At 35.6% G+C, this 21,358-nt stretch overlaps 1 protein-coding gene across 5 annotated transcripts in view; it reads left to right on the forward strand.

The window, feature by feature from the left end:
• The window catches only part of LOC145675561 (frizzled-5-like), a 447,461-nt gene that overhangs the window by 304,292 nt on the left and 121,811 nt on the right, over positions 1 to 21,358 (forward strand). The window lies entirely within an intron of this gene.

Raw genomic sequence — 21,358 nt, forward strand, 5'->3', positions numbered from 1 at the left:
ATTTGATTAATAAAAACTGAGTGGTGAATTCAGTTTTCATTAGGGAAAATATTAATTCCTTAGAGAAGAGAAAGGATTTATCCTGTAAATATTGTATCTATCCTTCTAAGTTCAAAATTTACCTGGCAGAAATTTATTTTCTCATAAGAGAAATTCTCCCAGATTCCTCATGAGTTCTCTTGTGCACCTTCTGTACATTCAATTCAAGATATTACGTACGACTAATGGGTTGCAGGCTTCTACAATATTATTGGTCTTTACTTGAACATATGAATAGTGTATGTTATAAGAAAAAGCACAGAGCTTGCTTGTGGCTATGCGGTTAGCGCACGCGCCATCGTCACGGTGACCCGGATTCGAATCCAATGGCGTAAGCTCATCTGGTTCGCATCCCATGTTAAACTGTAGGTTCACGTCTCATATAGCCTAGTTGCTGAAATGGATGCTAAACTCAATCCAAATAACCAACATATAGCATAAGATAACAGTTAGGGATTTCAGTCACTGTAATCAATAAATTACGATTTAAACGAATGGTAACACTGTTGTTTAATTTTAACTCACAAAAGCGACCGCCAGCACACGTTCAATATTGAGTAATTAATATAATGTGATAAATATCAGGTAGTCGAAAAAGTAGTCAGCCTTTTTGCATGGAAGATTGCGTTAGTATTCCAAAATAGCAGGATATATGAGTTGCAGCCTATCATCATTCGACAGGTGACAGTTGAAGCTAATAGATGTACAAAAAAGTGTTGAAATTCTTGTATTAAAACGTAAGCTATTGCATTGTGAAGATGAGTTAATCTTCCGGAAAACTACGCTACATCTTATAATTTTATTTCGAGGAAAGCGCAAATGTTAAGAAGACCCGTGAAGAAATTTCTGCTCTTTATATGCAAGACACATTGTCAAAAACAACAGTCAAAAGATGGTTTAGTCGCTTTCGTTCTTGAAATTGCTGCTGAAACTGCTCTTCGCATTGGGCGACTAATCACAACAAAGTGGATGGTATTATTTCACAAGTCGATCACGACTGGTATATAAGCAGTCATATCATCCATCACCAAATAGGTTAAACTATTTCGAGAGAAGCTCTGAAAAGTAAAATAAATAATTTCCTTTCCTATTTGTCGGGAGAAGAGGGGGCATATTCTCCCATGTAATATCATGGTTCGTTCCAGCCAAACTTGCGGGAACCACAACTTTGAGCAATGATTAAAAATAAAAAAACAATATACTTATTTATTTACATATATAAAGCGGGACAGGGGCCACAAATTTTCTTTTCCTGTTTGGTGAGAAAGAGGGCCATATTCGCCCGCGTAATGTCATGGTTTGGCTCTTCGTTCGTGCATAGAAAGATTGAGTCGTTTGCAGTCAAATTTGTACGATCCAGAGCTCTTCCTGCTAAACTTAAAACTAATAATAATAATGTTCCATTCGGACAAAGTTTATGGATTTTTCTCCTGTTTCTATTGTATATGTAAAAAGGTTAATTTATCAGTATTACTATTTTATTATTATTGTTTTAATTGTAGGCCAAACAATTAAGGGTCCTACAAGTTTATTCCAATTATCCCACTCCTTCTACGCTAGACTCAAGAGCCGAACTTTTCCTTTATATGGAATAATATGCCCCTCTGCCTATGGGGACCTAAGTAGTGGGACTTTCAATCAAAGATCAACATATTTTCTTCATACTATGAATCGAATGTTACGGTCGATGTACACAGAGTGGTTTCAAACGCATCCGCCGGTGTAATTTCGATGTTACTTTTCGAAGTTTTATACAGCGAATTATCATCCAGTCACAAATCAAATAGCAAGTTGTCTAAAAGTATAGGTCTTTGAGATCAAGATTGAGATTATATCTATGGTTATTTGAAAATAACATTTCAAAACTTTGTACCATTTTGGTCGATGATCTCCGCAGCACCATTATCTCGTCGTTATAGAACTGTGGTTCTGGCAACAACAACAAAAAAAAAAAAAAAAAAAAAAAAAAAAAACTATGACACGTGGTTTCTACAGGCTCATTTTGAAACTAACTTAACATCATTCGCGGAGTACTGCAGCGATCGAAAGAAATGATAGTCTGACGGTTTCAGTTTCGGACTATATAGAGGATGGATTAAAACTCCCAGCCAAGTTTTCACAACTCGTTAAAGATTTATGCGGCTAGGCTTAAGGAGACCTTGATGATGTGAAATGAATTAAATGGTGGAATGATGAAAGTGGGAGGAAACGGGAGAACGCCGAGAAAACCCACGCACACGAGTTTCGCAGATTACAATTATATTCAGTAAATTTTCTCGTGTCAGATCATGTGGCACTCAAACATGAAGCTTCCTTTCGTATCTGCAAACTTTGTTCCAGTATGACAAATTATTTCGAGTATGCGCCCCTATTCAGTCTATATAGAATATACACTGGGTATGTACATTTTAGATGGAAATAGAAAACCTAATCACAACAACTATGGTGCCAATCGGTAGGTTTCGGGAAGCCGGTGCCCAAAAGAGATGAACCGCATTCTCATAATCTATTTTGTACACAAACTAGAATTACAATTAATACTATTTTGGCGCTAATCGGCGTTGGTGCGGGCTGCGTCTAAACTAGATGGGTCAATATCTCACATTTTCTTTTGTGTTTTTCGTACAGTGCACAAGTGTGCATAAACGATAAGACCATTTTGCTGACAATCGGCGTGGGTGTTGGGCTGCCATTTAGACAGTTTTCCTAATTAATTATGTATACCTTAAAATTACTTTGTGAATAAACGTTCTTGTCCGTGCACAAACGTGCACAAAGTTGCACTAACATTTGAGACTATTTTCCTGAAATTTGGAAAATGTAGTAGAACTGTCTAAATGGACGTCCGAACAGCAGCTTGTGTTGCTGCTTTCGTTGGTTACACGTATTAAAGAAAGTTTTTGAATATTTTAATATATTTGATAATTGTCCATCATTCTTCTTGTGTACTGTTGCTGACGAGACTAGACGAGACGAGAAATAAGGTTTGTTCTTGTCATTTCGTAGATTTTTGTAGAAGTCTCATCTTGTCTCGATTCTCGAAGAATTCTTTCTCGTCTCGATTCCGGAAAGGTTTACTCGTTTTGTCACATGTGATAAATTTATGTACAAAATTTATGCCGTTTTCTTTTCGTAATTTCGTTTAGAAGTTATCAGAATCCTTCCGCCTCACAAGAGATCCACGAAGGATGTGATATAACAACGTTTAAACTGTATTTATTATTAGTGTAAGCCTATATTGCGTATCCTTAATCTCTGATAAATGCTCTTCATTGTGTTCCTACAATCAATTTCATCAGTTTTACTTTTATAGGAGGCCTATGTATTATGTAGCACTAAAATAGTGTTTGAGATCTAAAAATTCGGTGAACTATTGTTACCTATGAGACTCTAGAAATATTTCGTTTCGTCTCAACTTTTAAAATAAATTCGAAAACGCGACGAGACAAGAAATTTCGCGAGACGAGGGAGCAACACTAATATTTATAGAAATACATAAATGTCTCTTTAAAATAAAAGTAAAAAATATTTCTTTGTTTTTGTATAGAAGTATGTAATTTTCAACAGTGAATTTCTGTGTTTTCTGTATATAGGTTGATAACGTACCTAGATTATTGAATTGCCCCTCCCCCCTAAGGAAACAAAATGAAAACAAAGAAATTACAAGAGTGACCACCTTGCGCCCACGTTATGGAAATCAGAACTGTACACCAATTTTTCTAAATTCAAGTTGGTAACTCAATAATAATTAAGAGACCCAGATTCAGTTCATGGAGGAAGATCATATGGTTTGAATCCCACATTAAGCCGTAGGTCGATGTTTTTTATAGCTACCTAGTGCTGAGATGATATGTTAAATTGCAAAAGAACAATAATAATAAATAATAAATTATGATAACTTTCTTACAAATTGATATTAATGCCTTCACGACCCAGGGACGTATTTGCTCCAGTTCTTTAAACTGTCCTAAAATTGTACTGCGTCATTTAAAATATTTCAGTTTTCGTGTTGAGTTTTAAAGGTACAGGAATTATCTAAATGAGCTTGAATATAAATTAAAATAAATGTAAATTGCTCTTTAATAGTTTTGTAATCAGCCTCTGGTTTTGTACAGCATAACTTTTATCTGGTGGCGTACTTATGCATTTATGAAGTATATAGGAAATCAATATTGGCATGCACAAATACTATAATTGCTAACACTATGTAGAGGAATAAAAAAGTTTTAAAGAAAAATTTAACGTAGGTAGAACTGCCTATGTTTATTCGATTAAGAAAAATCCCCTATTGACCATAGGAGCATATCTGTTACAGACCATAACTGGGTAACCGTCTTGCGAAGACTATCTTCGGAATCTACACATCAGGTTTAGCTTAAATAGCTTAGAAATATCTTTCTTGTTGTCTACAATTAAAGCACCTCGCGGAAAAATAATATATGTTACATAGAAAAACTTGCAGTATATTTCAGGAGTACAATAAGAAAAAATAAAACAAGGTACAAGGCAGGGTGCTTCAATTATTATGGTCCCGGAGAGGTTAAAAGAGCTATATCTGTTTCCAAGAAATACAAAAGTACAAAATTTTGGAGCCCAGCAATTATGACACCTTGCAAACTTTATTTATAAATTTCAAGACTTTAGAATAAAATAATAGCCATTAATTTATGTAATAGATTATCGGAAGGATATTTTGTAGATATTAACTGACTTTTCTAAATTTCTGGTATTTTAATTGCTTTTGCACTATTAAGGAGAATTAAAAATAAAAGTGGTGGGGAACACAGTGAAGAGTCTTGTAATTTTCCCTTGTGCTCTTACAATTACGTAATAGTATATGCATTGTGTATAGATGTTTTTCCTTACAAATATTGGTTGGGTTGACTGGTTTAGAAGGGAGGGGGACAAGAGTGAGAAAAAAAATGTTTTCATGAACGGAAAAGGGTGATGGTTTATGAAGGATTTACAGATTGTGAATTAGGAAAAATAAATTGGGGTGGGGCAATCTTAACAGGAGCTTGACCATGTCAGTCGCCGAGGAGTGACGTGCTCATGCCTCTTGAAGGGGAGTCTGCACAGCTGTAGGTGGGGGAAAGTGGTTTTTCTGGCCCCTTCCTCCCTCTCCTTGGTACCTCACGTCTTGGCGCAGATCACTACTCCTGATAATCCTAGCCATCCAGTCTGCTTCGAGCAAGCTGAGATTCTTTAGCTCATTTCGCTCTCTGTTCCGGTTCCAGTGATTTTTATACTGTTAAGGCCAACATACACTAGCGTATTTTCAGCGCGCATTTTCGGTCCGTAAAATGATGTCGTAAATTTCGGTCCGTAAGTTGGCCCATACACCTAGCGTAAAAATAGGCGCGTAAAAGAAGAAGAAAAAGAAGCGGTCATTTTTCGCTCTTCCTCTTGTCTGTTGTTTGAGCACGCGGTCGTTTTCCAGTTTGCTCAAGTTGTTTGAAGAGGACGCATATATCTTCTAAGTGCAGGTTCTACAAACATTATGCTATTAAGGAAACGATAAAAAGAAAGAACAACAGAATAGATTTGGATAGGAAGTGATATTCAAATGTAGGAGTACTTTTTGTTTCTTTTTCGTAGTATCGGAATGTGAAATTCCCATAGAATGTTTTAAGAAAGTTAAATCAGGTTAAAAAAAGAAAAAAGGAAGAAAGAAAAACAAAAGCTAAATGCATGATTTTGAGAAAGCAGTATTCAATTTAATAAATTTTCTCACTAAATTTGTTAGACTTCTCGAACAAATAAATAAATCTACTCTCTTGGCGTAACATATCTCATGGAACCAGCGCCTACCATCCAGCTTGTGCCATTCCCGGGCCGGAATTTCCTTGTATTTTGTTTTAATCCCTTCCAAAAGCAACAAATTGAAACATTGATCGCTCACAAAGCAATCAACTACCTCCTGTTAGGAACTATTTTATTCCCCTTCAAATATACACAACCTAATTTGCGCACTGCTTTTGGGTAATATATGCTCAGCACATCTGCTGCTCTTGTAGAATCTAGTCCTTAATGAAAGGGTCAAGTAAAAGAAGGAAAGTCAACCGTCTCCTAGTACAAACAAACCAAGTTTTAATTTCAAAGTGTGACTTGACAAGCTATTTAAAAGTTCCAAAGAATATCTAGAATAATTAAAATTTACTATTTAGAAAACGAATTAACACTTGATCTGACAAGTAGACCTCACCACTTCGCCGTTGCGTTAGCAAAAGGAAACGACTACTGTCCTAGAGTAGGGTTGAATATAAGATATTGACAAAAATTTTAGCTGCTAATGAGCACTAGAAATATGGGGAAACGAAATAGAAACATGAATGTGGGAAAGCCATCTACAGTATAATTTGATAGTTGCAAGACCGATATTTCTTCGAAATAGATGGGGGAACAATAGTTATGACTTCAACTATGTAAATCAAGTTACGAGGGATGTTTTTATGGCATTCCAGATCATGGCCGCCATCTTGAAATCCGCCATATTGGATCGACGTTAACTTTTTCAAATGGAAAGAGGGCCATGTGAGGTATCAAACAACAATGATTTTTTCCACCCAATCTCATACACTAATTAGTTTCTTCATATCTAGAACAGTTTACGACTTACAGTTCTTTCAATGTTGAAAAGTTCGTTGTTTGTAGCAGATAACAGATAACTACAGTGGCAATGAACATAGCTCCAGAAACAGCATTCTTACAGAACAAAATTGCAGCAATACAAGAAACGAAAGTTCTCAGCATTCATAAAGTGGTTCTGACCTCGTCACTTCGTGTGTGCGTTTGTAGATTCAAACTGAAACTATAAGCAGTTGGGACAGCACGATGAAGAGAATAGCAATATTGGTTGCCAATGGCATTCCTGGTCGTAGCAGCTACGGTATACGGTAGCAGCTTACGTGAATCGTGTACCATTCTACAGCGACAAACTCTTTGTAAGGAGACAAGTGCAGGAAATATATTATTTTCACTGTGAGTTCTACCCGTGAACTTGGAAGTGTTTGAGAAATAGTTATTTCGTTTATTGCATTAAGCCTGTAATTCTGTGAGGTGCGTGCGTGTGTGTGTGTTAGGGAGAGTGTGTGCAAGCAACAATTCTAGACTAAAAAACGACACACCATGGCGTTAAATAAGGCAAACATTGCTATGTACCTCCTGCAGCAGTTACAAACATTACGGTTCAAGCACAATGCAACAAATATATCAGAACAGAAAAGAGTAATCGCAGATGACATAATTAGATTCCTAGCAGATGAAGAATTGGAATTCGAAATGGAATACACTCTAGATATGCTAGAGGAGGCACATCATGAGATAAACAATCAAGAAGCTAGTGTGGAAGCTGAATGATATGTGAATTGCTTTTGGTCGAATACAGGGAGCAGGAATTCACTTATGCTGGATACCTGAGAATTATTTAATAATGAAGAGGTGCGAAGTACAATATCTCCACCTGGGAAATCAGTGGAAGTGTGACAAATTCCAAAAGGTAACACCGGCATATTTCAACCTTTCAATGTATTTTTTTTAGACAATACAAAACATTGGCGTACTATATGTGATTATGTAATAAAGGACGAACATTTCCATTCAAACCTGCATGACAGAGATATTGTCACTCTGCATTCCCTTGTGTACAATCAATTTCAGCCTCCTCGCTTCACAGGAATGATTCAATAAGCATTTAAATCAGTATATATTGATGAGCCGATCGAATGGTTCGAAGTGCCGAAGAAGCACGCTTTCAATATTTCCGGCATTAACTTTTGTGATATTTGTGACGCTTCATTTTTTATTAGGTGCTCTGGTACTCTGCAAAATTCTGTTTTGTCCATTTTATCAATGCTGAGGACTTGCATTTCTTGAATTGCCGTAATTTTGTCCAGTAAGATTGCTATATCTGGAGCTATTATTCATTGTCACTATAGTTATCTGTTATCTGCTACAAACAACGAATTTTTTAACATTGAAATAACTGTAAGTTGTAAACCGTTCTAGATATGGACAAAGTAATTAGTGTATGAGATTGGGTGGAAAAAATCATTGTTGTTTGATACCTCACATGGCCCTCTTTCCATTTGAAAAAGTCGACGTCGATCCAATATGGCGGATTTCAAGATGGCGGCCATGATCTGGAATGCCATAAAAACATCCCTCGTAACTCGATTTACATAGTTGAAGTCATAACTATTGTTCCTCCATCTATTTCGAAAAAATATCGGTCTTGCAATTATCAAATTATACTGTAGATGGCTTTCCCACATTCATGTTTCTATTTCCTTTTTCCCATATTTCTAGTGCTCATTAGCAGCTAAAATTTTTGTCAATATCTTATATTCAACCCTACTCTAGGACAGTAGTCGTTTCCTTTTGCTAATGCAACGGCGAAGTGGTGAGGTCTACTTGTGAGGTACAACATAACCAAATGAAAACAATATCAATTGTATTGTTATACTTTACTAATATGAAAGGTGGCAACTAATTCACTCTCCTGTTTTCTTTCACGATCTTTAAAGCATAGCATTTGTTCTAACAGTGACGATATTAATGCACCATGCTACATTACATTGGATAGTACATTTGCTCATAATAATAAGTTGCTTGGAAGCTAAAATATCTTTTTAAGATAAAAATACTTTACCTTAAATACAACTAATTTTTAAATATATAAGTGCTTGTGCTATCTCTTATCCGTTTAGCAACTGTAGAATAGATTGCTTTATATTTAGAATAGTTCTCATCAGAGTCGTAACTAGGGATGGGACTTGGGTATTTACCCACTGGGTAGGTAAATAAAAATTGGGTAAATACCCGGTAAATACCGAAATTTTATTTACCTACCCCAAAAATGGGTATTTATTACAAACTTCAAGATTACATAATAAGAAGACATAGTGGGCTCTAAAATAGCAGAATAAAATCTTCCAGATAGAAATGTGGTTAAAGAAAGATGAAAACCTGCAACACTGGAAACTCATAATATATATCTGGTAAAATTGCTTCAAACCATTCCTTTCCTAATTCAGTTCAGTACTGGTACTGATTTGAGACTTAAAAGTAGACGTGTCTCTTTTCTTACTTGAATTCCTAAGTTTTCTTCTATTCAGGGAGAGAGAAAAACTGAAAATGGTTAGAAAGAAAAGTAATGTTTGGAGCGCATATAATGTACGAAGTGGTAAATCAGTAAACTGCAAGTAATGTGATAGAAAGTATAAGCATGCATATGTAAATGAAATGTCAGATCATGTGTATACATATTTTAAGTATCCTAAAAGTCTAAAGAAAACAATTTTAATAGGTTTACAAGGAAGAAGTTTGTCTGATTGTTGGCAAAATACTGGGACAGAACAAATGAATGAAAGTGTATAACCTACGTCAAGTTGTAGTAACAATAAAAGCATTGATGACTCTTTAGTGAAGAGGGTGTCTTATAATTTCATATATGAAGATTCCTCCACCAATGTACAAAGTTAATCTAGTAGCATTATCACTTTTATGGATAAAATGACACCTGATGAAAACCTAAGTAACCTTTATATGCATACCGTAACACATGTAAGTTAATGAGTTAATTAGTTCACACACACATCGCATATCAAGTTACGTTTTGAGTTAAGCGATAATGGAGTAGTTTGCTGGCTTGCAGTGTCTATAAGTTGTCTCAAAGTTCAGATAAAAATTGCAAATGGCAAAGGATAGTTAACTACTTATGTAATAAATTCAACAATTAATTTCTTATATATAATATTGCATTTACCCTAGCACAGCGCAAGTGTTTTCTATTAATGTACACGTAATTTTATTTCTTATAATTCAAGGACTTGCCATATGACCTTGTAAAAGAGTCAAAAAACGATGGCTGAAAAGGGGTTGGTAAAACAATTTAGAAGTATTTTCAAATAGCTTATAGTTTGCAAAATAATGGCCACATGGTCAAATAATTTAAAAATTTTAGGGACAACTTGATGCTAAGTTTAATGAAATGTAAACACAACAAGATTGGAAGTATCTAAATCTTCAATGTGACGTTTGGAGTAATGTTCCTAATGAGAGAATAATCAACTTTATAACCGCTACCAGGTTATAGAAGGATTTTTTGTGGACACTCTGTATATTTCGTCAAGACAGTGATTATTATTTTCGATTTATACTTTATTCTGCAACGCATATAAGTTCTTTCTTTGGTGGGAATTGCTTCTTTCCCACACAATTGGACAAAGAAGTCTTTCATCGTTTTTTCATATATATATTTAAAACATTGATTTTGCTGAGAACATTTCAGTTAGTGACTAACCATTTCAGTGTTTCTCCCTGACTTATTATATGCACAGTATATATTCTATAGTTATTGGGAACTGAATTAAGTGCTTTCTTTAATCGCTTATGGAAACATTACAATAGATTAGAGAAATACGGGCTGACCAGATGTCCCAGTAGCCGAAGTGGCACCAACTGCGTTGTATTCCAGCCCGTTATCTGTACTTTCTCACGCCAGTGTTATCGCCGTGTCTAGTGCATTATGGGCAGTTGACTAAAATTAACATAAATTGTTTTCCGTATTCTGTTTGTATGTGCATACAGGTGAGTAGCTGAGTAATTTTTGAAATGAACTGCCAACACTTTTCCGTTGACCATTGCAACCCGTAGCTTGAGCTTGGACGCTCGAGGAGTTTGACTCCAGGTCTGGAAGATGCAACCACGCATCTCGCGTTGAACTTCAAACATAAGTTGTGTTAAGGGGCACAAGCTATTTAGCCGGTGAAGGACGATTTCTTACGGCTAGCCCCAATCAGTGAAATCCCAGGTCCTCAGACCTTGTGCGTTTAAAATGTTACATACGCGCCCTCCAATATCTGTATTCCATTGTGGAGATCTTCTTTTGTGTGTTTGCTGAAGATTCACCTTTACGCTGCAGGACTGTTCAGCGTAACAACTGGATTCATCGTGGGACGATCCGGACAACTTTTCCCCAGTGCGAATCCCCCAAGTGTGTTAATGGTGTGAGCAAAGTATTTATAGTGATACCTGAATTATATATATAGAAAGGGCTATATTTCCCGAATAGGGCAAAACGTAATTTCAGCGGCAAAATTTATTAGTGTCCAGTGTTGTGTTCATTTCTCTTCGTTATTTTTTTTTTAAATAGTGTTCTAATAAATAAGTATAGTGTCAATTAATCCAGTGTGTTTTCGTTGTTTGTATGAATGGTGTTTGTGTGCGTTATGGTCTGGATGACCGTCTGATCGTCCGTAAGGTTTTCGAGACGAGACGCCCGAACCTCTCGGCGCCTAATGCTCATCTCATTATTGAGACCGACGAGCTGTTTGGGAAACAGTTTGTAACCTTTCTTGAGAGGTCTTCGTCGTCCTGTCCAGGTAAGTTAAAGTATCAGGAGTATACTTATTGGTAATACCACGAGCCGAGGACAGCGAACAGAACTACAGGCGGTTACAAATAAATGGACGCCCGAACAGCGACACGAACTCCTGTTGGTTACAAATAAATGACAGCCCGAACATGGACCACGAACTCCAGCCGGTTACAAATAAATGACGCCCGAACTACCGACCCGAATCGAGACTGTTGGTGCTCGAATATACATATAAGATTAATATTTTAATATATCATTTCTCTTTTAGCTTAGTACCAGTAATCTGAAAAAAAAATCTCTTTCAGGTGATTTTAATCATATGTTTTGGTGATAATATATTTTATTCTAATCATACGTTTTAAATTTTACTTTTGTCCATAATGGAACATCAGGAAGTAGATATTATAACTAGAATGAGTTCACTTCTCGAAGAATCGACGAGAGACAATAAAAAGAATTTTGCTCAATTTAAAGAGAATTTTGATAGATTAGAACAAAGAAATAAAGAGAATTTTGCTAGATTAGAGAAAGAAAGTAAAGAGTTCCGTGCTGAGAATAAAGAAAACCTAGCTAGATTAGAAAAAGAACTAAAGAGTGAGTTAGGTCAGAAGTTAGACGCTGTACAAAGGGAATGTCGCGAAAATAACCAAAGATTAGAACAAAGTATTAGGAATGTGGAGGTCGAAAGTAAACGAAGGAACGAAATCCTCGAACAAAAATACGATGGCATAACACTGAAGATTCATGACCAGCTTCACGAAGTAAGTCATAGTACTAAACAGGCAATCGAACTCGCCACACAGACCAGCGTCGAAGTTAGGCAACAGACTGAAGAAACATGCCATCGTGTAGAACAAATAGAAACAAAAGTTTGTAAAATTCAGAATCATTTAGGAGGCTTGCACGATTACACACAATCCCTCCAAGGGCAGTTGGAATCAGCCCGAGATGTGTGTCAGGCTAATAAGGAACGCTGCGTTAGTTTACATATAGATACAATCGATAAATTAGATGAGATGCATGACCGTATTGAGGAAATTTCTGAACGCGTAGAAAGGCAAGGTAAGGACATTAAAATGGTATATGAAGAGGCGAAACTGATAGATTATAATATGAAGGTAAAAAATGAATCTAACGCAGAATGTCGCGCCGAAATACGGGCAATAGATAAGAACATAAAAGAAATTAGGCGCGATATGGTAGAGCTCGCCCAGAGAGTAGAAAGTACCGAAAATAGAGCGTCAGAATTCGAATCCCGAGTAGAAACAGATACTCCTAGACAAGTTAGGCATTATAGTGATTCGGCTTATTCGGAGTGTAAGAACACCAGTAGTAGTGATAGCACAAGTGATGATTCAGAAATCAAGGTTGTATGTGACCGAAGGCGCAAGCGCGACAAAAATGTTACTTTCACTAATCGTCAGAGAAAAAATACGAAATTAAAAGACGATGTCATGCTTAAGGAAATTCAGTGTTTTCCTAAATTTCAGGGTGATCCTTCTAGTGAATCAATTCACAATTATTTGCAAAAGCTAGAGCTTACAGCTCAATTAGCCAACCTTTCTGATAAAGCTCTGTTTAAACTCATTCCACATTTGTTGCAAGGAGTTTCGTTAAGTTGGTACAATATCAGGAAAGACGACTTTACTAATTATGATCAAATCAAACAAGCACTTATTGAAGCTTTCGCGGGAAAAGCTACAGTACAACATAGGCTATCAACCTGTAAAAGTACTAGGTTCGATCCCAAGGTACATAATTCCGTACATGATTTTGCGCTAGATCAATTCAATAAACTTCGTGAATTGACACCGCAATTGCCTGAATTTCTCATACTTACAGATGTAATACAGACTTTGCCTAATAGATTTAAAACTGAACTCTTTCTTCATTCATGTAACAATATCAGGGAGTTTTTGGCCGCAATTCAAAAATTAGAAACTTTACATGCTCAGCAAAGTCGTAGAGAAGAAAGATACAAGCAGGGTAATAATTATAATGGTAATCAAAATTTCAGTTTCCAAAGTAACCAACGAAATTTTTCGTATAATAAGAATAATAATCAAAGGTACCAGGATCAGCGTGTAAATAATATGAGAATTGATAGGAATCAGAACCGAGGTCGTACGCGACGTGACCATAGTAGAAATAATAGGAACCGACCCTCGAGATCACGTGATCAGAGAAATAGTGAGGAACGGAACAGGAATCGCAACTCGCGCGATAATTCTAACACTAGACCTGAACGAAAGAACGATAATTCTAGGAATCGGCGAAACAATAGTACCAATAATGAAAGGAGGAATAATAATAGTAGAAATAACAACAATAGGCAAAATCATAACAATAGGAACAACTCAAACCGGTCAAACCGACGTAATGAATGGAATTCTGGCCACTCGGAAAACAATTAGAAGGCGGTACTGAGGACCGGGTACCGGCCAATACATACTATCCCACTGTAGGTCCAACTAAGCATTTTCTGGTATCGCATACTCACATTTGTAGTGTAAATAATCCGGATTTAGCTAGAAGTGACTGTGAGTCGGACACAGACTGTCTAGACCATTATATTAATGCGCAACCCAACCCTATCTCTGCTAAACTTAAAGTTTTAGTTTGTAATACTGAAATTGAATGTCTGGCGGACACAGGCTCCGATACGTGCCTCATGTCTTTAGCGCTTTGGAAACGCATTAGCGCAGATGTGACATCACCCAAACTCACTCCAGCTGATGATGTACTTTTAGTGGATTTCAGTGGGTCAACCAGAAGAAAAGTAAGAGGTTATACATTAGTCACTATTCAAATCGATAACATTTCTGTTTATGTAAAAGTTTATGTTACAGAATCTCTTAATCAAGATCTTATTTTAGGACTTGATGCACTTACTGCTTTGAGAAGCCAAATTAATCTTTCGGATGGTACGATTTCCATGGAATATAATAATTTGAAAACCATTATTAATCTTTTACCAGAAACTTTTGACTTTCAGGAAATCTCCGAAGATGAAGAGAGAGATACGATAGATAACAATTTTTCTATTTCAGCTGCCACTTTTGTAAAACAATGTGCTACAGACGAACAGATTAGAGATGCTGTTAACCGCACTTTTAATTTAAACAACCAACAGAAAAAGCAATTATACTCTCTTTTGTCACAATATAGGGATATTTTTACGAATTTTCCAGGTCTCTGTAAAGACTTCGTTTATGAGATGGAGGTGAAAACTGACAAGCCACTAGTACGTAAACAATATCCCATCCCTCATAAGTATCTCCAAGACGTACGAGATGAGATTCATAAGTTATTAGAATTAGGATTAATTTGTCATTCAAATTCTGTTCACAGCAATCCTATCCTTGTAGTTCCCAAGAAAAACGGGAAACCAAGAATATGTGTTGATCTTCGCTTGCCGAACCGGTTTGTGGAACTTCGCCAAACAAAATCTGAGGGCATACAGGACTTATTATTAAAAGTAAAATGTAAACCTTTCCTTAGCTCCCTGGATCTTGTAAGTAGCTATAATCAAGCTTTGCTTACTCCTAAGTCCCAGGAATATACAGCATTCAATTTTGAAGGCCAGCATTACCAATATCGAGTCACATGTTTCGGTTACAAAAATGGTAGCAGTGTTTTAAACAGTATGCTCCAAAAAGTATTGGGACCAGAGTTACATGCTAAAATCTTACGATACATCGACGATTTGGCTTGCTTTACAGATAGTTTCGAAGAACATCTTGCATTGCTGAGACAAATCTTTGATAAATTCAGAGAACACAACCTTACTCTTAACATTGAAAAATGTTCGTTTTGCACTAATTCAATATCTTTTCTAGGTTTCTTGATTACTCCCGAAGGTATCAAAAAAGATCCAAAAACCATAGAAGCGGTTCGTAACTTACCCAGACCCACCAATATTAAATCTTTACAATCTGTAATTGGTCTCTTTAATTGGTCACGAAATTTTATTCCTCATTTCTCGGAAAAAATGCAACCTCTTTTTCAGCTTCTCAAAAAGGGAAAACGGTGGCAATGGCTTGAAGAACACGAACAATCTTTTCAACAAGTTAAAGACGATATTTGTAAAGACGTTCTCTTGTCACACCCTGACTTGAATTTACCTTATTACCTAGAATCGGATGCATCCCGCTTGGGAGTCAGTGCAGTCCTATATCAGTACAGTGATGGACAGAAAAAGGTAATCCAGTTCGCTAGTCGGACTTTAACACCTGCGGAGTCTCGCTATAGTGTGAGTGAGATCGAATGTCTTGCAATCGTATTTGCGGTCCGAAAATGGCGTCAATTGCTAATTGGTCACCATGTTATTTTTATTACAGATCATAAAAATCTCAGTTGGTTAGATAAGGCCAAACCTTGGAACACTCGTCTTCTTAGATGGTCCCTGGAATTACAACAGTTGGAGTACGAAATACGTTTCCAGAAAGGTTCCGAGAACCTTTGTGCAGATGCGCTTTCACGTCTCTTCCCTTCCAAAGAATTACCAACTAAACGTGTTCATCTTTTACAGGCTATTCAAGATAAAATCAAAAATATTTCAGTTGAAGAGTTACAGAATGCACAAAAGGAAGATCCTGATTATCTCCCCATTATTTCTTTCTTAGCAGGCGAGAAGATAGAAGAGCTTCCAAGGAATTCACGCAATTGGGAAAAATTTTTCAAACTCGATAATGGTATTCTTTTATACAGAGATTTTCATTTTCCAGACTCATATAAAATTTGCACTCCCAGATCATTAGTGAATAACGTTCTCACAGCTTACCATGATGATTTAGATCACCCGGGAGTAGACAAAACGCTTCGGATCATCTCAAAATCATTTTATTGGAGCAAAATGAGATCAGATGTGAAGAAACATTTAAAGGATTGCGTGAAATGTATGCAATTTAAATCCGATCACCACCCACCAGCTCGTTTCTTGTCTACTAATCCTTATTCAGAACCTAGAGCTTTATTAGCCCTTGATTTTTTAGGCCCATATCCATCAGGCAAAAATGGTGCGCGTTTCGCACTAGTTACTGTTGATGTGTTTACTCAATATTGTACAGCTTACCCCTTGAAGAACGCCACTGCTACTTCAGTCATCAAGTGTTTATTTGATATATACATGCTACATTTAGGTATCGTGCAGGCAGTACTGACAGATAACGCTGCAGTGTTTCATAGCAAAAAGTTTCTATCTAAAATGCAAGAGTACAATATTAAAGTCCATCATACAACACCGTATCACCCCATGAGTAACATCACAGAACACTCTAACAAAATCCTTGTATCTACCCTTAGGTTATTATGTTGTCAGTCACATAATAAATGGGCCGAGAACCTGACGCAAGCAGTTCTGTTACATAACTACTCCATCGTCGAAAGTCTTGGTGTTTCACCAGCAAGTTTGTATCTTAATATTCATTTTTCTCGTCCCATTTTTAAGCATTTTGGTTTACAAGTATCTGAAGATTTCGATAAGGAAGACGGGATTAGTTGGTCTAATAAATTACTTATGGCAGACCACCGACGAAAAGCCATCATTGAAAAAAGGAACGCACGATGGAACGACAGTCAGCAACAGCGACGACGTTTAAAACAAGGAAGTTTGATTTTTCTCAAACAGCGTAACATCAGTAGCCTATTGAAAGGTGAAATATCAAAATTTTTTGATTTGTACCGAGGACCCCTTTTATGTGTTAAGGTCATTAATGACCGTGTTGTTGAACTTGTTGACCCTTCTTCAGGTGAATATTTAGGACTTCATTCGATAGACAGGACTAAGTTATGGGAACCTACCCCTGAAACCCGTGAAATTTGGATGGCCTTGGCACGTCGCCAACTACCAGAAGATCTTTTGCATGACCTTAATTTGTCACCTGTTAATGAAATTCAAGAACCAATCTCTTTTTCCCCTAGTGGGGAAGTCAACTTGTCAAACTCCGAAAACGACAAGTCCGATGAGAATAATTCAACTTCTTTACAGGTTAATAACTTATCAACCACCCGTTTGCTATCTCTTTATTTAGGAGATCCTTGGTTACATTATTACTTCAATTCCACATATTGGGCGCCTACGTGTATCCCATTAATCGCCCCTAACCTTACAGGTGGACTACAATTACGTAGAAGTTATACAGAGAGCAGGAATTAAAACAGATGTTAAGTGAGGTTAACTTCATTAAAAAAAAAAAAAAAAAAAAAACTTTTTACACTGATACGAATTTTCTTTTAGGAAAGCAACGCATTTCTTTCAATTTTTCTTTTAACTGTTAGGTGATAGACATTCATTCATTTTCTTCTTTTTTGCTTTTAGTTGTGGATAAAACACCTGGACACGGAAAGAAGAACTACGCATTTCTTTTAAACTCATTTTTGCTTCCAGCTTTTAACTGTTCGGCAAAGAGTAGATAACATGTTTTTCTTTCTTTTTCTTGTTTCGATAAGGCAGTCGCCAGACTGTAGAACCACTTGTGTTTATGGTTACGAATAACGGGTGATATACAGCTGATTAATTCTTTTCTTTTTTCTGTCTTTGCTCCGTGTAGCACTTCACACCTCAGTCAGCTGTGCATTTGTGTTGCAAACCTTATCACTGACTTATTATTAGTTTAATGTTATTAATTTTTTCTTGTTTTCATTTCAGATGTTTGAATTTAGATCTTTTAGTAAATAATTAACGTAATCACATACGTAGGGAGATTGCATTTATCCAAAAGCAATTTGAACTAGTGGCGCAGTTCCGTATTCCTAGCTAGTGGGAAGATATTTTGGCGTTATAATATATATATTTTTATTGTTTTCAATTAAAAAAAAAAAAAATTCTTTTTAGAATCCCTTCCTACTTTCCAAATTTTTAAACATGTTATCATACGTATGACCCACAATTAGTTTGATTTCCTTTTAAGAAAAGGAGAATGTATAGATAAGAAAATTTTTAGTTGTTAGTTATGTATATATTTCTGTATTTGTAAATGAAACTTAGTACGTAATCTCATGCGTAGAATATGAAACTTTACACTTATAATCAATGTTAAATTTATTTTTCAGTGTTAATCTTAGATTTTCGTTTTCATTTTGTAGTAACCCGTAACTAAGTATGCGTATTCTTAGGTTAAATATTTTGAGTATATTTTGATATTTAGTAACATTTCAGCGAATATTTTAACGTTTATGAATCGTAACTATATTGTGTACTTGTATGCTAATGAGTTGTAATGTTTATTTTTCATATTAATTTTGAGAAAAGTATATTTTAGTGAATTCGATATAGATCCCGAATAATAAACTTATTTTCTTTCCAACAGCATGAAGCCATAATGATTTATTAAAATTATTTTCTGTCAATTATTTCGTATGCTCGATGACTGAATTTTAATGTGTCAATAAGAACATTTTGAATATTTTGTAGCGAGGATGCCTAAGAAAGTTTAACTGTCGTGAAATTACATAACCGTTTTGTAGGGAATTTAATCTTGATGTTTTGGACTGACCAGAAAGTTGTAATGTCGTTGACTATATTCTTGTTTGTATCTCATGTTTTTCTCTTAGTAGGTCTCATGTATTTTGTCTTATAGAGACATATCTTTACGATGCTACGAGAGCATTTGTATTTTGTGTGTTTACACATTTTTTCTAGGTGGAAGACGTATGTTATGTTCCAGGGAACATACGCGTAGTTTACTGAATATTAATGTTTATATTTCAGTTTTGTGCAGAAACAATTTTGTAAGTGCCTAGGGTTGCAGGCCTTCCTCGTTTCTAGTTTTTTTTTTGCCTCGCAGGTGTCGATGGCATATTGTGTGTGTAAGTACGTGTAGTATTACACATTTTTCCCACCTATGGTTTTGGTCAATTCATGACATAATGACCATTTATTTTCAGGAATGTTTGGACTAGCGAGTCAACTTCCTTGATTCAGACCTTTGAAAAACTTGGATCAACACTTTATAGTTTTCAACGCTTTATTAATAAGTTCTCTTGCAGATAATACCCATATGTTCTGGTAACCCTACAATGTTTACGTTTATGGAAGTGAACAACAACCATTATTCTAGGCCTAAGCTAATAATAACTTTGTTTCAGAATGAAACCATTAGTTGTATTGAGCATTATTGAATTAACGTCTCGATTTTCACGACGAGCAGATGGCATTTGATCTTATGGCGTGCCGAATTTTCTTCATACATGTCAACGAAATCACAATCTTTTCTTTGATATGCAGAATCATGCTTATTTCTTGGAATTACTATGAACGTCAATTTTGACACTTAAGTTTATTTTTTTTTTAATTTTGAAAAACGATTTTTCGTTCTTTTCTGCCAAACAACACGAGGCACAGTTAAAAAAAAAAAAAAAGGGATATACAGGTGAAAATCTTATTTTGTTTATATATTGTCAGTTTATCATGTGTTTACATTTCCATTCATTTTACTTTTTCAATGATTTTCATATTTTTCAAATATACTATAGTGATATCGAAACTTTAACAATAATTTCAATATTTTAGTACCTGTAACATGTTTGCTATTTGCATATTCATTCATATTTTGATATTTTAAATACAGATATCCGTATATTTACTAATTTTTATTGAGATATTTGATAATTCTTTAAGTCGAAGTTTTCATGAATAGTTATTGTGTGTGTATATTTATTTCATATTGCACAAAATAAAGTGATCGAAACGGAACACTTAAACATTTTATGAAAAGAATTTATTAGTGTTTAAAAAAAAAAAAAAAGCATTTAAATAGCCCTATAACGTATTTACTTCATATTATATCAAATAAAGTGATCGAAACGGAACACTTAAACATTTTATGAAAAGTATTTGTGTTCTTTTTTTTTTTTTTTTTTAAAAAGTAAGAATTTTAATAGCCCTATAAACGCTTTCTGTGAACTTAAAAAAAAAAAAAGTTATCATACAGGTGTTGTAACCGTACTTCGTTTCTCACACCAGTGTTTAAAAAAAAAAAATCCCCTTCTCCCCTCATCAACTCATCGTTGGAGAACAATGGAGGAATGGAGGATACTTACACAGGAAGACAGCCTGGTTTCAACATGTGAAGAAACGGAAGATAAGAAAACCCAACTGCACCAATTGTTCAAGAGGATCTTATTACTTCATGGAACACTTGGATTGGACATTGCTCATGCAGGAACCTCATCATGTAGTGAGTGAACAAGTTATTTAACTATTTTAAATAGCCCTTTTTCAGGTGAAAAACCATTCATCGTTTATACACGTAAGTCTCACACCATATGACAGTGTTGCCAACTAACTTATTTTAAATTTTCAGGCGAAAAACCTAATTTTATTCATATTTCGTCATACGGCCAAGGGTTCTCAACCTGTCTACGTGTGCACTTGACAGGTCGTTCCACGTTCAGACACCATATATAACCGCTACCAGGTTATAGAAGGATTTTTTGTGGACACTCTGTATATTTCGTCAAGACAGTGATTATTATTTTCGATTTATACTTTATTCTGCAACGCATATAAGTTCTTTCTTTGGTGGGAATTGCTTCTTTCCCACACAATTGGACAAAGAAGTCTTTCATCGTTTTTTCATATATATATTTAAAACATTGATTTTGCTGAGAACATTTCAGTTAGTGACTAACCATTTCAGTGTTTCTCCCTGACTTATTATATGCACAGTATATATTCTATAGTTATTGGGAACTGAATTAAGTGCTTTCTTTAATCGCTTATGGAAACATTACAATAGATTAGAGAAATACGGGCTGACCAGATGTCCCAGTAGCCGAAGTGGCACCAACTGCGTTGTATTCCAGCCCGTTATCTGTACTTTCTCACGCCAGTGTTATCGCCGTGTCTAGTGCATTATGGGCAGTTGACTAAAATTAACATAAATTGTTTTCCGTATTCTGTTTGTATGTGCATACAGGTGAGTAACTGAGTAATTT

This window comes from Thermobia domestica, chromosome 18, assembly GCF_964235325.1.
Source record: "Thermobia domestica chromosome 18, izTheDome1.hap1.1, whole genome shotgun sequence".
NCBI lineage: Eukaryota > Metazoa > Arthropoda > Insecta > Zygentoma > Lepismatidae > Thermobia > Thermobia domestica.